This window comes from Gigantopelta aegis, chromosome 12, assembly GCF_016097555.1.
Source record: "Gigantopelta aegis isolate Gae_Host chromosome 12, Gae_host_genome, whole genome shotgun sequence".
Classification (NCBI taxonomy): Eukaryota; Metazoa; Mollusca; class Gastropoda; order Neomphalida; family Peltospiridae; genus Gigantopelta; species Gigantopelta aegis.
Window position 1 is genome coordinate 27,222,864 of NC_054710.1, and position 6,528 is coordinate 27,229,391.

The 6,528-nt window shown below is 31.9% G+C and overlaps 1 long non-coding RNA gene across 1 annotated transcript in view; it reads left to right on the top strand.

Moving 5' to 3' along the window:
* The first annotated feature begins 301 nt into the window (after positions 1-301).
* LOC121386379 overlaps positions 302-6,528 on the top strand; it is a 10,130-nt gene continuing 3,903 nt past the window's right edge. Inside the window, exon 1 of the long non-coding RNA XR_005959641.1 lies at positions 302-388. This is a non-coding gene — a long non-coding RNA (uncharacterized LOC121386379). The remainder of the gene's footprint in view (positions 389-6,528) is intronic.

Here is a 6,528-nt window from a genome sequence, read left to right on the forward strand (position 1 = left end):
GACGCTGCATAACGTTTGGACATACACCCACCCATCCCCTTGAGCGTTACGTAATATTTGAATGGCCCCCTAAAAGCAGTTGTACACATCCTGCCCGTGCGGAGTGTTTTGTGTTAGTCAAGTGTACCGGTATCTGCGCCTCACATACACTCAGGTTGAAGTATCTTCCTCAATACGAACAAAAATATCCACACACTTCCGCCACGTCTACTACATGATTGACAAACAAGGAAGTTAAATAAAAGTTAACACAATGCATGTAGAATTGTTCAGTTCACAATGTTAAGTTTCTCATAGTTTGGTAATGTCGTGTTGAGCAAAAGCAAAATATTCATTTGTTTACTGGAGTACATTTTCTACTTGACATCCCGCAAGCTTTCGTCATTAGGTAATATACGTTTAATTTTCGTTAAAGGGACATTCCTGAGTTTGCTTCACTTTTTAAGATTTTATTGACTAACAGAGCCTTTTTAACGATCGTAATTACATATCAAATATATTTTTATGCATAAAATATCAGTGGCTGTATATTAAATGTGTTTGTGATCGTTCTAATATTTGCACTAGGTTAAATTTCATTTTATTTCCTAAAATATTGTTTTATCGTACGTACGAAATTATTTGAAGACAAAATCCAGTTTGGGCTTCTTACGAATATTAAGACGAACAGATACACGTTGAATAGACAGACATTGATATTCTAAACAAGAAAATATATTTAATATGTAAGTTTAATCGTAGAAATATTTTATTAGTCGGAAACATCTTACAATGCAGCAAACTCAGGAATGTCCCTTTAAGAGAAACATCTTACAATGCAGCAAACTCAGGAATGTCCCTTTAAGAGAAACATCTTACAATGCAGCAAACTCAGGATAGTCCCTTTAAGTGAAACATCTTACAATGCAGCAAACTCAGGAATGTCCCTTTAAGAGAAACATCTTACAATGCAGCAAACTCAGGAATGTCCCTTTAAGAGAAACATCTTACAATGCAGCAAACTCAGGAATGTCCCTTTAATATCTCTTCATTTGTGTATATTGGTAACTAAGGGCGGTCTAGGGTCGATCCCCGTCTGTGGGCTTATTGGGCTATTTCTCGCTCTAGCCAGTGCACCACGACTGGTATATCAAAGGCCGTGGTATGTACTATCCTGTCTGTGCATATAATAGACCCCTTGCTACTAATGGAAAAAATGTAGCGGTTTTCATCTCTATGACTGTGTCGAAATGACCATATTATGTTTGACATCCAATAGCCGATGATTAATAAATCAATGCGCTTTAGTGGTGTCGTTAAACAAAACCCCCGAAACTAATTAACTGGTGTTCGTTGTAGCTCAAAATTAATTTTATTTGAAAGAAATATTAGTTCTTTCATTTCAACTTATTTTTATACTTATATCCGATTCAAGCACGCTGACCTGGGCACACACATTAGCTATCTGGGCTCTCTGTCCAGGACAGAGGTGGGGTTTTTTTTTGAAAGAGTAATAATAATATCTTGATATATATATTATTAACATAATACAATATTGTTGAATATCTATAATATGGGAAGTTAAATTCTCCGAGTTCGACATGAAAATGAGGAGAAGAAGAAGGAAAGAAAACAAAAGGAGGAAGGATTATAAGGAAAAGGAAAGAGGAATGGAAGAATCTAGATAAAAGGAATATAATTTGTACTGTATCTGTATTTCCAAGCAAGCTGTGTTTATATATACATGTATATATATATTTAAAAAATTCACTCATTGATATTTATTATAAATACTTTAATTATAAAGGTCAAGCCAGGGGGTCCATTGTTCAATAAATAATTCATAGTTACAATTTTAAAAAGAATATATTTTTCTATATCAAATTTTGTTTGTAATGTCTTTAACGCTGTTAAAATGTAACTTTTTTTTCTGTACTTTCATACTATAAATATAATATTTGACGTTAATTGTTAACCAATTTACAAAATAACTGTTTTTGTTATTAATCATACCAAATAAAACAATATCTTTGCTGAAATTAATTTCAATTCCTGTTTTAGATAGTATCCATGCTTTTCCATTTTTCCATATATTATGAACCTTATCACATTTGGAAAATAAATGTTGCAAGATTTCTGGATAATTATTACAAAAGTTGCAAATATTAGAATTTATATAATGGATCATGTGTAAAAATTTATTAGTTGCCAGGATTCTATAGAAAATTCTATATTGAAACCAGGATAAAGTCGTATCTTTTACGTTTTGAAAAGGTATAACATAATACATTTCCCATTTCTGTAGATCACATACAAACCCTTCATTGGCATCTTTTATTTGTGCTTTTGGAGTTACTGTTTGGGTGTTTAGTATATTGTACATATATTTGCAGCCACATTTATCTTTTAACAAAATATTTAGTTTAAAAGGGTTAATTGGATGTTTTAACATAATAAAGGTGTCGTCGGTTAGGTCGTGTGAGTTATATATAAAATATTTAACAGTATTTATTAATAAAGCATATTGCAAAAAGTTTGTAGTTATTTGATAGTTTTGTATGAATTCTTCATACACCATAAAATTTCCTAATTCATTTAATAGATCACTTATAAAAAATACCAAAGTTTTTTTGCTATAAATAAATGGGTTAGTTTGGGCATTATTAAATATTTTAAAACTGTTCTTCTTCCTAATACGGTTAGTCTTCTAGTAGACCATATTTTTTATTAACTTTTGTATTTCCATGATTTTTTAATCGTAGTTTAGTTCAATAATTTTTTATATAAATTCACTGAAAATGTAATTCCAAGTAAAGTAAATTGTTCTGCACCCCATTCTAGTTTCCATTTGGACCTCCTTCGAATATATTTTATTTCCTATCCATATCGCCTTTGATTTGGTATAATTTATTTTTAGCCCTGATACTTGTTCATAATAATCTAAAATTGTAAATGTACTGTGTAGGGATTCTGGACTACCATCGAGAATAAAACTTGTATCGTCTGCATATTGTAATATTAAATATTATTCTCCATCAATGGTAATACCCTTAATATTAAGTGAATTTCTAACAATGATGCCAAGGATTTCGGCACATAAAATAAATATATACGGGGACAGAGGATCACCTTACCTACACCCTCTTTCTAATCTAACGTTTTGTATTACACTTGATCTAGAGTTATTATAAAGCGTTTTAATCCAGTTTTTAATAGATTTTTAAAATTAACAATATCTAGTGTTTTATATATAAGGGACCATGATATCGAATCGAAAGCTTTTCAAAATCAATTAGAAGTAGTAACCCTGGAATGTCATTCATTTCAGTGTAAAACATAATATCGTATTTCTCCTATATATCTACCCTTAATAAATCCATTTGGTCTTTCTCTATTATTTTATCAAGAACTTTTTTTATTCTATTTGCAATACACCCAGGGGCCATTTTGTAGGTGCAGTTTAGAAGTGTTATAGGTCGCCAGTTCTTTAAAAACTCTTTGGGTTTATTTGGTTTTGGAATGCATGTAATTATACCTAATATTTGTATCTCAGACATCTCTTTAATAGCATAACTATAATTAATGGATCGAACAATAAGCTGTCTAATATCACACCAGAAAAATGTGAAGAATTCAGTTGTAAATCCATCCGAGCCAAGGCTTTTTTAATTTTTCATATTTTTGAGATAGTTAAGTCCTTCCGAATATTTTATTTCTCCCTCTAGCTCCTCAGCTTCCTCATCTGTTAATGTATCGAATTTAAAGTGAGACACCATTTCAAAAATGTCATCGTCATTTTGTCTAGTTGATGCGGAATATAGATTTTAATAAAAATACTTAGTTTCTTTTAAAATTTCTTCTTGATCTTTAACTTCTCTTCCATTGTCCAATTTTAATTTTGATATCAATTTACTATAGAAATTTCTAGATTCCAAATTACAAAAATATTTTGATGGATTTTCACCTTCTTCAATCCATTTGGATCTTGATCTTATATAATGACCTTTAAGTTTTTGTTTTCTGAGTTCTAGTAATGCATTTTTTTCTCAATTATTTCAACATTGGATATATTTTCATTTCTCTCAAGTGTTTTTATTTCATCACATATTTTTTTTCTAATTCATTTCTCTTTTTCGTTTTGTAAACAGAAAATGCTATAGTTTTCCCCCTTATTTCCATGAGTAGTATTTCTAAAACAAAGTTGACTGTTTATAACAAATTGTAATTCGTCATTGGGAACAGTGTTTAAATTGTTTAAATCATAAACAGGTACAGCATATTGACGTTTTACTTTATTGATTGTTTCTTTCACAAGGTTTACATATTCTCTATCTGTTAACAATGAATTGTTAAATTTCCAAAGTCCTCTGCCTTTCTTTATTGTATTTAAATTTAACGTCAAAACGACGCTTGCATGGTCAATATCTACCTTTTCAACCAAACATATTAAGTTATTAGATATTAGGAAATAATCTAATTGAGCTTGTTTAACTGGTGTTTTTTTCCTCCACGCATATCGTTTTAAATTCGGGTGCAATTCTCTAAATGGGTCCTTGATATCAAGTATTTCTATAAGTTCCAAAAGTTGTTTTTTTTCGCTTTTGGATGGTTAACATGTTTATAGTTCTTATTGGTTTAAAACTAAATTGAAATCTCCACATATTATATATTTTTCATTCTGAAATTCTTCAACATAATTTATAATATTTTGAAAAAAAATAGTGTCATCTACATTTGGCCCATATAAGTTTACAAGTGTTATTCTTTCTCCTTCGATAGTTATATCAACAATAATAAAATTTCCCGAATCGTTTTTCTTTGTATTGTGTATTTTAAATTCAAAATTATTATTAAATCAATATGCTTTATCTTTGATGTCGTTAAACAACCCCCCCCCCCCAACTTTACCCTTTCCAAACGAAATAATATTGATTTGAATTTATCGATTTTAACACGTAAAATTAAGAAGTGAAAACGTTCATTGTCTACTTTAGTATATTTTATTTTAAAAATATATACATGATTAATGTGTTACTAGTATACAAACTAAACTTTGAAAGTTCTACTAACACTTTATAAAATATCAATTCTGAAATAGGAAGGTACGACTGTCGATAATACGTTGTCAAGATCAAGCCGGTTTTAACTAAAGACTCTAGTACCGTATCCTCAACCGAACGTTCTTTGTACAGCGCAAGATTTCTCTTTTAATTTTTTGAGACGAACCCTACAATTTGAAATCGGCAAACGCACGTGTTAAAGGGACACACCCTAGTTACGGCTAGTTGTTAACCATTACGGCGTTGGTTTTCGCTATTAAACCCATTTTTTTCACAAATAAAATTGCACTTTACTTACCATTTATTATTTAGAATATACATTTCCATTCACCTGAAGTGTTTTTTGGTAATCCTGGTTTTTGTAATACCACAAAATGCATTTTTCGTATTTCATAAAATGGCACGGGCCTCTGAGAAAAAATCGTTGAGCAGACAAGGTCTAATCTATTTTTAGAGGGGATATTTCCATTTCAATGTCACAGACTGGTATACCACGTGACCGTTATCATTTTGGTTCGGTTTGTTTTCACGTGCACGGTTCGCGCAATCAACATCCGATTTGTTGTTGTTCATTTGTGAGATTTTTCTTCACAGTTCGTGAACATTTTCAGTAACAATAAAGTTCAGACAAGTAAGTGTCTCAATACAAAACGTTACAAACCCTTAAAACCAATAATTTTGCTAAGTCTTACGATATCTGGAGAGGGGATACAACCAGGACAGAACAGTTGGAACATGTCCAGGAGAGGTGAAAGAAACGCACCCCAAGTCTGTGAAATTTGTCGTGACGTAGGCATTGTTGTGCTTCGAGCGACATCTACCGGTGACATCAGAATACTAACTTTCAAAATTATTTCAAGCAATTGGGACATGGGGATTATCATGGTATTTATCAATATAAAACCTGCTTTTTCACTCCATTTGATAAAAACGTGATCTAAGTGTGTTATAGGTTTGTAGATTAACCAAATTATAATTTATTTTCGCTGGATGGAACTAGGGTGTGCGGCTTTAACTGAAACTGACAACAGGCTGTCGTTTGTGCTTTGCCGAGCTATCGCGGCACAGGCGACGAATCAAGCATATACTTTTGACGATATCCGTTCATAGCGAACACACACGAGTTTTTTAAAAGTGCATTTGAGCTTGTATTTCATATTTGTACATGGTATGGTAACGAGAGACTGTAACTTTAAAACGCCACACACAAGCCAAGACAGCTTGGGTAGTACATATTGAGGTTTATAACAGGAAGTTCGTATATTTCACAGACTTCTTTTTTTTTACTACTACTTCTAATACTAATAATGATAATGACAAAAATAATAATACCAATACTACTACTGCTATTACTACTACTACCACTCCCACTACCACTACCACTACCATCACTACCACTACTACCACTACTACAGGCCCGTGGGAACAGGGGGGCCGGGGGGGGGGGGCACGTGCCCCACACTTGTGAGCCTTTTGTTTTACATATTAA